This window comes from Alosa pseudoharengus, unplaced genomic scaffold (assembly GCF_046254945.1).
Source record: "Alosa pseudoharengus isolate Yale_2024_CS ecotype anadromous, Long Island Sound unplaced genomic scaffold, YU_APseudo_1.1 YU_APseudo_1.1_scf_20, whole genome shotgun sequence".
Classification (NCBI taxonomy): Eukaryota; Metazoa; Chordata; class Actinopteri; order Clupeiformes; family Clupeidae; genus Alosa; species Alosa pseudoharengus.
The window spans coordinates 283,353-294,056 of NW_027468664.1; positions in this window are offsets into that span (position 1 = coordinate 283,353).

The following is a 10,704-nucleotide window of genomic DNA, read 5'->3' on the forward strand; positions in this document are numbered from 1 at the left end:
AAGGAGTTCAAAGTAAGGGACGAAGTGGTTGCGGGATTTGAGGCAGCTGCCATCCCATTTTATGGAGCAGCAGTGGGAATTGCTAAGAATGCAGAGTGGATTAACGCAATCCACTACAACCATCTGCGATTTATGAATGCCACTTCGGATGCGTTTCTTGCAGTGGACCGTAGGCTAAATAAAACCACTAGGATGGTAATAGAGAACAGGATGGTACTGGACTGGTTAGTGGCCAAAGAAGGGGGAGTGTGTGCTGTCGTAGGGACAGAGTCATGTTGCACATACATCCCTGGAGCAGATGAAGATATGGAGGATTTCACAAACGCAATGAACAGACTTAAGGACTTGAACAGAGAAGCCCATGAAATTTCTGGAAAAGGAATGACGTTTGGCTTGGGTGATGTGTCAGAATTTTTTAGACCAGTAACTCAGTGGCTGAAAGACACTTTTGGGTCACTAGGGGCACAAATTGTAGCGTTTGTTGGGAAGATACTGCTTGGAGCTGCCTTGGTGATAGGGCTGTTCTGCTGTTTTACCCAATGCTGCGGGAAGATCTGCTCCAAGACTGTGGCCAAACAATTGATGGTCATGGAAAATGAATATGAAGCAATGTACCCGAACACACGTGGACAGGAGAATCGAATAATGTTGGAGGGGCTCCAGACTTATTTAGTCGTCCATCCACCGGTTTGGCAAGAATAGGGTGGGGCATGCGAGGCGCCCACACCTATACACAAGAATACATAGATGCTTTGTCTGTACACACACACACACAATTACTGATAGGTAACTCACAAGACATGTACCTGCACGCCCAGGTGACAGAGAAAAGGATAGAAGTCATGGGCTGTGACCTGATACGAATAGTCGCCTAAAAAGAGCATAAAGGGATAAGGGAAAGGTAAGATGGATGTGATGTATGGCTAATGAATACTTATTATGCGTAGATGAAACTTAGAATTGTGGAGGATTAGCCCTCACCTGCAAGGCCATCCAGAAGAGTTGGATAGTACTGCTTGCTTGAAATTTATAATACATGCTCTCACCCCAGCCTGCCGTATGCTAGCCCCGGCCCGCCAAAAGGCGTGGCGGAGTTTGTGGCTCAGGCAGTGCCCAAGGACGGGTAAGACCCCATTTTGGTCAGCAGGGGCAACCTAAGGCAGGGGGCTGACGGCCCGGCTCCATAAGTGTGGCGTACACTTGCGACCGGTGACGTCCACCCAGCCCGGAAAGGGCATGAGTGTGTGATATCTGGGAGATATCTAAGGGGGGCGATGCTACGGGAGAACAGGGGGGGGTGGGACATGTAAGGAAAATAGTCAACCTAAATCAATATATAATCAAAATATATATATATATACTTACTTACGAATATGTGAGGAGAAAACGGATTGGCAGATTGGGGACAAATGCGATCATGATGTTATGTAACTCCGAATTGGCACGATGGCCGTTGCATGAAAATTGTTTATGCTCAAAGTGCCTGGCATATTGGTCGGCTTTGGGGACAAATCCGTCTCGGGTCCTAGCCATTGTTCATAATAAAAATTGGTCTTTTTGTCACCCGGTCTGGGCGTCCAGGTCGATCATTTAGCAATATTACACATATCTGAGAGTACTAGTGCATAGTCATCATTTTAATAGATTAGGTAATGATATATTACAATTACATTTTTATATATATATATACATTTTTTTTGCAATTACACATATGATAATGAAAATTGTATACTCATCACTTAGGAAGGGTGCTAACCATATACAAGGTTCCATAGTAAATGCTCACGCATGTCTGGATAACCAGGTCTTGACAATATATTAGGTCATGACATGTCAAGTATGCTTGCTGTAGAGTGAGGCTAATTTAGCCTCAAAGGAGGGAATATGTGGTGGATTTCTATGACTTAAAGGATGCATGTATGTTTTTTATAATCTTTGATATTACTGCAATTATTATGAGACTTCAAGGCCTGTACACATCTTAAGCAGACCAGACCAGGTGTCAAAGAGTGGGGTGAATGAGTGCACAGTGACACTGGGCCTAGACGGTAAAGAGCGAGAGGATGAGGTAATGGTAACTGGAAAAAAAACAGAATCAGACAGTTTTGCATATCATTTTTATGCATGATATGACAAGGGGTCCCACCAATATCCGTAACCTTGGTGGATGCTGATAGGCCAACAGGTATCTTTCGAGGGGGCGAGAAGGCCCAACTTCAAGGTTAAGGAGTATAAAAGATAGGCCGCAGCCATTTTGATGGTAGATCTCATCGGGGGCCGCCATCTGATGACATCTCACCTCACCCTATTGCTTGACACCTGTTCTGAACATTGTTTAGACTGGATTATCACTGCAATACGGTGAATAAAGATTCAGCAGTCTTCAGAGATCTCCTGTCTATTCTGTCTCCTTCGGACGCCTTGTCCCAGAGTGCTAATTAGTAATAGTCAAGTGATAAATTGCTAGTGGATTCGAAAGTGGACTAGTTTTTCCACAACAGAGAGGGGGGTGGGTGTGTTGTGGAGGGCACACTGTTTCATAACAAGTGTTATCCTGCAGCCTAGGTTACTTACAGATTGTGGCATTGTGCTAGTTAGTTTGTTTAACCAACCAATAAAGTTGTGTTGTGTTAATAGTGTCCACACTACATGTTAAACTGTAGCCTACCCTATAGGCACAGGCTACTTCAGATCAGGTCACTGAACGTTTCTTAAAGACATGATCGTTGACCCCCCCCCCCCCCTAAATATTTTCTCATCGGTTCTGCCAAGGGCGTCAGTTTGTTTTTAATAGTGGTGGGGACAATAACCATAAGCTTGAGTGTGGTTTGAAAAGTGCAGGGTACCCTTATATAATCTATTCATCCATTCAACGCTGCATTACAATATGCTCAACAGTAGTGTTGCGCCGGTTAAGGTTTTTTAACATCCGCACCCACCCGACCCGTCAGGAGAGTCAATCTTCACCCACTCGACCCTCAATATGCACTGATTAACTACCCGAACCTGACCCGACCCGACAAAAAAAACAAAACAATGAGAAGTCTTTTTGCCGCAACGTGTGTCTGAAAACGAGGTGAAACCGACTGCACTTTGGTTGCATTTGCTTTGCTGTTGCTTAGAATATTAGATTCTTGCGATAGATGTCTTCAGACAATAAAAAGTAATTTGGAAGGGAAATTGAAGCGAAGAGTTGCCCCCTGCGTTGGCCGTGATTCCCCTTTGAAAATCAGAGTTTCACAGGCTACTGTGGCCTTGATCAGTGGCGCCGCCAGCCGTAATCCTGTAGCCTATGTGCGTACAATTCATTCATGAAATCATTCAATACAACAATAAAAATAGCTTGTGTACTGTCTTAATTGAAACATGCTTCACGCACAAATGATAACCTAGGGCAAAGAGAATGGACATCTCAACATAAGGATACATTAGAAGATGATGATTGGTGTAAACTTTGTCACACGACGTGATAAGCAGTTCGGGCGCATAAAAACGCAACGTTCCATTCAGTCATAAATCATTCAAAAGTAGGCCTAGTGCTCGTCATGAAAAGAAAACAGCAGCTTAATATTTTTCAGGTGTTTAACAGTAGGCCTAGGCGCACTGTATCAGTTATGCCATAGGCAGTGAGATTATTAGGCATTGCATCCTGTCACTCTGTTTGGAACATCGCAGTTCGGGTTGATAAGATTCAGTTAGGCTAATGCGAGTATGGGTCATCTCAAAGTTTGGGACAACCAAACAGCAGAGTAGGCAAAGCAAATCCTACTTGTTAGGTGACCAATAGCTGTCTTTTCTCTAGGCCTGGGCCTATCGGAAATCGTGACATAAGCTCGTTGGTTTCTTTTTTCTTTTCTTTCTTGTTCGCGTATTGGGTAGTAAAGCGATAATGTATTTAAATCAATGTACATCAGAGCCGATATGGCCAGCCCTGATCTGCTGCTCTGTAAAGGTATTTCTGTCCCACCCAAATTTGCTGAACTACTTGCGAAATAGCCTATTCATCACAGACATCACATGTATCACACGAAAGAGCTTTTTCTCAGCTTTTAAACGATGTTGGTGGTTAGTTGTTGTGGTAAACGGTTCGCGAGAAAAGTAGCTTTCATTTAATCATATTTTCTGCGCCCGTCTCCCTACCCATTCATCTTGGCTTCGCGAACTTTCCCTCAACACATGACAAACCATATATCAGAATAAACAGCAGACCTTACCGAACACGAATGTGTAGTTAAAGTTTAAAGTTTTAATTAAAGTTTAAAGCACTCCCCTGTACAGTTAGCCATTCCAGAGTAATCCGGTTTTACATTTGCAGCAATGTCTATATGCATGTCTCCAACTTTGGGGTTCACAATGTGTTTAAATTGTTCAATAGGCCTACATGACTTTATAACAGGCCAAATACAAAATAAATGTTACAAATATCGCCTAGATAGCCTATCTGTAAACATTACAATATACATATATAGGCCAGACCGACGCTTGAGTTCATGCTTTGTTTTATCGCTGGATTTTAGGATAGCCTACTATGGCAACCGATTGCATTCCGAGCTACAGTCAACTCTAGCAAGCATTACATGACTGGAGGGTCGGGTGGGTGCGGATGTTAAAAAACCTTAACCACGCAGCACTCGATCCACACATATCCAGGCAGGTGTGCATGCTGTGAGGATGTCATTGTGCGCGCCTATCGCATGGTTTAGACTCGATGATTTCATATGTGGGGATTTTTTCGGTCGCAATTGGTTTGCACTTTTTTAGAAGTGGTGGGGACAAAATTCAAATTATAAATAGTGGTGGGGACATATCCCACCCGTCCCCACCGTAATCTACGCGTATGGGTTCTGCACAAACCACGTAAGTCAGTCATTTTGGATTCAAAACGGCGAATTTCGCCGAAAGGTGAGGAGTTTGCATGCCTGCAGGTGGCAACCCTACTGGCGGCTAAAGGGTTAAAGCCCTGTTTTCAGATTGTTTCTGATGAAATAGAACGGTTAAGATTGAAATTTGGACATATGCTGCTGTTCTGAGTTTTTCGGTTTCTGTGGTAGTGCCCCCCCCCCCCTCCTCCACAACGCTGCATAGGTGCACTGGAACAATCCTTCCTAAAACGCATTAAACTTTCATTTACAAAGAGTGGTCAGGGGTATTCACTGATATGCTCACACAAAAATCGCTGCAAAAGATGCTTTCCAACAGGTGTTTTACCATTCGTTGAAAAACTGGACCTATTTTTCCAAACGCCTCACACCCGTACATTCTTCCGTTGAGAGCTTGAATAATAGACACTCCAGCCCAGTTGGTGGCGATAATGCGCCTTTGCGTAGCCTACACTTGCCAATTACAAGCAAACCTGGCATTGAATACACAGAAGAAGCAGAAGATCGCTGTTTTGAAAGCATTTGAAGTCATGGGGCGATTTTGTGCAGTTCCGAATTGCGGGAAAATTCGTGGCAAAACAAGTTGTCACAGACTCCCTTTCAATAATCCAGAAAGGCTAAAATTGTGGCTGGAATTTCTGGGGTTGGATGTGAGCACACCTGTCGAGGACCTGCAGAAAACTGATCACCGGGTCTGCTGCCTGCATTTCGCTAATGAGGACTTCGCTGGAGGTCGAAAGAAATCACCCAAAAAGCTCTTTTGCCTGAGAAATACAGAGGTTCCTACATTACGTCCTGGGACGACAGATTTGGAAGAACTTGGGGTAAGCTTGACATTTTGTAACGTAACGTTTGTAACAGACGGAAAATGAACTTATTTGTTATGTCCAACTTGTCATGTTCATAACGTCATAAGACTAACACTAACCCTAGCCTACATGATTTTGTGCGTTTACTATTTTTGGCTGTGGAACTTTCTTGATGAAAACGTAATGATTCACGTAGGCTAGGCTATCATTCACGTCGTGCAAGTTCCAAGACACTTTAATTTGTCCATAACAGTCCGTACGTAAATTTGTTCTACGATCATTAGATTCAATGAACCTACCCAGCATATTTATTATTTCTTAGCTCTTATGAGAGGACCTCTAAATATCTGGAATGCACAACAACGCACCCCTCTCTTCCACTGCACCCGAGCCTGTTTTATAGTTCTGAGAACACTTCTTGGATGCACCCCTCCCCCCTCGTCACTGCACTCTCTCTGCTGCACTTATGCAGCCACCTATGCACTTGTACCTTCTGCCAGTCTCCTGATAGTAAGGTTTCAATTGAGTAGTTGCTGGAATGTTGCTCCTCTTTTTGTAAGTGGTTTTGTTTGTGTTTGGCTTAAATCTAAAGACAATGAATAATGGTGTTACATTGAATATTTGTGATTTGTACTGTATTGCAGGCTGTTGGTGGTGTTGAAGCGGAACCTCACATTTTCAAAGTGCCACAGTCAACTCCCGTGAAGGAACCAAGCACTGGCAGGGCTTTATCCTTCCGTAGTGTTGGGATGCCTTTGCTTCTTACCAGCCCACAAGGTTCTCAGAAGTCAAGGAAGTCCCTATCTGGCACGTATCTTGCCTACACTGCTTTCGGGGAGAGATCACCTCTGGCTGTAAGCTATTTCTGTCTTTTGCCTAAATAGGCTATATACCATTATTTACTTACAATTATTTGTTAATATCTGCTTGAAAATCTGAAGCTCCATTATCCAATGATTCCCGGGACTCTGAAAGACCGGGGTCAATGATTCCCGGGACACTGAAAGACTGGGGTACACGAAACTTGGTGGGCATGTAACCCCACATGGATAGCATGGAACCATCGTTTTTTGTTTTGATCTGTAGCCCCCCCCCCTGGACTGGACCCCCCGAAAGGAGGGTAGGGCAGACACAGTTTTCTGTGAATATCTCGAGAACCGTAGGGTTTAGTAGGACCTTTTTTTTTTTTGTTTGTTAATCTCAAGGGGCCATGTCAACCCATTCCATAACCCATAACCATGAACTCATTTCATGTATAGCGCCACCTAGTTAAACACAAAAAAGTAAAAATGAGGTGTTGTAATCGCAGGTATCTGTGACCTAACATAGTCAAAACTGCACGAAATTGGAAGTATAGGATCATTATGACACCCTCTGTATGCACGCCAAGTTTCGTGGAATTCTGTTCATGGGGGGCCACACAATAAATGAATTTATGTTACTATACACCAACTGGCCTGTAGGTGGCCGGAGACAGTTTTCTGTGAATATCTCGAGAACCGTAGGGCCTAGGAGGTCCACCTTTTTATGTATGTTGGTCTTAAGGGGGCATGTCAACCCATCCCATTACCACTTATTTCATCTATAGCGCCACCTAGTTAAAATTTAAAAAGCAAAAAATTAGGTGTTTTCATCACAATATCTCTGGCTGACAAGGTCAAAACTGCACAAAATTAAAAGTGTAGGATCATTATGACACCCTCCGAATGCATGCCAAGTTTTGTGTACTTTGGTTCATGGGGGGCCACAAAATAAATGAATTTATGTTACTATACACCAACTAGCCTGTAGGTGGCCGGAGACAGTTTTCTGTGAATATCTCGAGAACCGTAGGGCCTAGGAGGTCCACCTTTTTATGTATGTTGGTCTTAAGGGGGCATGTCAACCCATCCCATTACCACTTATTTCATGTATAGCGCCACCTAGTTAAAATATAAAAAGCAAAAAATTAGGTGTTCTCATCACAATATCTCTGGCTGACAAGGTCAAAACTGCACGAAATTAAAAGTGTAGGATCATTATGACACCCTCCGAATGCATGCCAAGTTTTGTGTACTTTCGTTCATGGGGGGCCTTACAATAAAATAATTTATGTGTACATTTAGTGACGTACACCAACAAGGATTCCCGGGACACTGAAAGACCGGGGTACACAAAACTTGGTGGGCATGAACCCTCACATGGATAGCATGGAACTGTCATTTTTCGTTTTGATCTGTAGCGCCCACGCTGGACTGGACCCCCCGAAAGGAGGGTAGGGCAGACACAGTTCTCTGTGAATATCTTGAGAATTGTAGGGCCTAGGATGACCATTTTTTTTCGTATGTTTGCCTCCAGGGGTCATGTTAACCCATTTCATGTGCACACATGTGCACAAACAGATACACACACACACACATACATTCACAGTAATCATACGTATGACACATACTCACACAGTAGACATATGTACGCTTGCATGCACAGGCACATACGCAGGCACACACACAAGCACGCACACACACACACACACTCACACACACACACACATAACATAAACATAACACAAACAATCAAGAATTTCTCAGAATTATGAACAGGCAAGATGGAGGTGGGGTTGTATAAAATGAATTTTACATGTGAAATCTATGAACTAATCATGTTTTGGTACTTGTTGTCTAGCAGATACCAGTGAGAATTGAGTGTGGATAATGCAATTTAGTGAGACAGTTAGAATCATAGGCCTTTCAGCGTGATTTCTTTTTGTGGAAAAAATGTGCTGGACTGGGCGGCGGTCATATTTTGTACCGCTCTGCGGTACATCTAGTTGATCTTCTCAACAGTCAGACAAATTTCAGACTGAGATGGCAATTTTGGACACCAGCATGACTTCAGTCTACAGCAATGACGAGCACCTCCAGTACTGCATCTAGTTCAATATCAAGTCCTTCAGAAACGCAATCTGAATGGGATGATAGAAAATGGATAGTCAATAAGTCACATCTCATGAGGCTATTCAGGACCTGTCACAAGTGTGGTGTAGTCATCACTAAGAAGAAAGTGACACAATTGGGAAGCCAAATAAAAGTGGAGTGGACCTGTCTGAATGCCCACTATGACAAGTGGGCATCATGTCCAGATGCTCGAGGAATGGGACAGAATAACCTGCTTGTACCAGCAGCTGTTCTGTTTACCAGAACAACATTCACAGAAATCCACGAATGGGCCAGACTGTTGAACTTACAGCTTCCAAAGAAGACCCAGTACTACTCTGTCCAGTCAAATTACTTATTTCCAGTGATACATCAGGCTTACAAAGAACATCAACAGAACCTAATACAGCGGATCATGCAAGTGAAGGTGGAAGGCAAACCGGTCGAACTGTGTGGAGATGCCAGATCTGACTCACCAGGTAACATATTACGTTGGTATTTGAAATTGAATGTAATGGCACAAAAGCACGGATAACGTTTATGTTACTGCTGGTTGGCTTACACGGAATATTGTTGAATTTTACAGGCCACAGTTGCAAATACTCCACATACTCGTTCCAGCATCTCTCCACTGATGAGATTAGTCATTTTGAATTACTACAGGTAGGTTTCACAATCTAATCAAGGATTCAGTTGGGGAAAAACAAGATGGGCTTATACATATTTTACCCATAGGGCATGGACGGAGCATTGTCATGTACACAAAGTGTTGCGTAAATCTAATAATGACCCATTCTTGTATTCAATTCATCTGTATCTCTCCTGTCACTGTGCAGGTGACTGAAGCCAGCAGTTCGGTTGCCATGGATTCAGAAGGTTTTAGGAGGGGTCTCAAAGAGCTGCTGTATAAGGAGGGACTGGACATTGACCTCATCGCCACAGACCGTTCCCCATCAATAAGAAAAATTATGCAAGAGGAATTTCCGCAAATCCACCACGAGTTTGATCCTTGGCATGTAGCTAAAGGTAGTTATCCTTACAAAACATTGTCTATTGAGGCTGACACAAGTAGCATCTTCAGTACGAGACTAATAACATTTATTTTCAGTGTCTCTTTCACTTACAGCTGCTGAGACATTGCCACTGCCACCACGTTATACTGTGAATGAATATGCATCTACAATCTGTTCTTTGTTGTAATTGCACACACACAGGCATAAAGAAAAAACTTGTGCCGCTTTCAAACAAAAAGGACAACCGTAATCTACAGGGCTGGATACACTCGATAATAAACCATTTTTGGTTTTCATGCGCCACTTGCGGCGGGAGTGCAGAGGTAATCACCCCAACTTCTTGATTACAAGGAAGGCATGTAATGACCAGAAGTGCGAACATGCTGTTATGTCATAGTCTGGCATTGCAATACCTGTGTTACAATATAATTTGTTTTATAGCAACTGACACAACGGTGGACTTCACTTCTCCATCACGTCTGTGAGGAGCATGAATGGGAAGAAGATGGTGAAAAGAAGAGATGTTTCCATCTCTCCTCCTCTAAGCCAACTGAGAAAACGCTGGCTCTAACCAGTCCCAGGTCTTCAAGGGTCTACAGGCAATTGTCGAGGACAAAAGACTTTTGAAAGATCTACAGCAGTTGACACAGTTTAAACATACTGGTATGTAGCCTTATGACATATCTTAGGAAAAATGCACACGTATGTCATTATGGATTTTTTGATAGGTCTGTCCTGTGTAATACAGAGGTCTATAAGACTACCATGATGATCTTTCTTTACAGGTGCTCTGGAGGTGTTTCACAACGCCATGCTGAAATACTTGCCCAAAAGACTGCATTTTGCATGAGACAATGGTTGCTCGAACAAAACTGGCCATCATGGACAACAATTTCAACGTTGGCAGAGAGCAGGCAGTGACTGCACAAGGTATAGTAGGATAATGCAGCTTATTTGAATGTTTTTGTGAATGAGTTTTTGTGATAATAACTAGGTGTAATGTTTGACACTATAGGAACTCCAAGATACAGTCTTTCATTTAAAAAACAAAGCAAGGACTGGATAGTGAGGAAAAGCTATTAGCCAACCA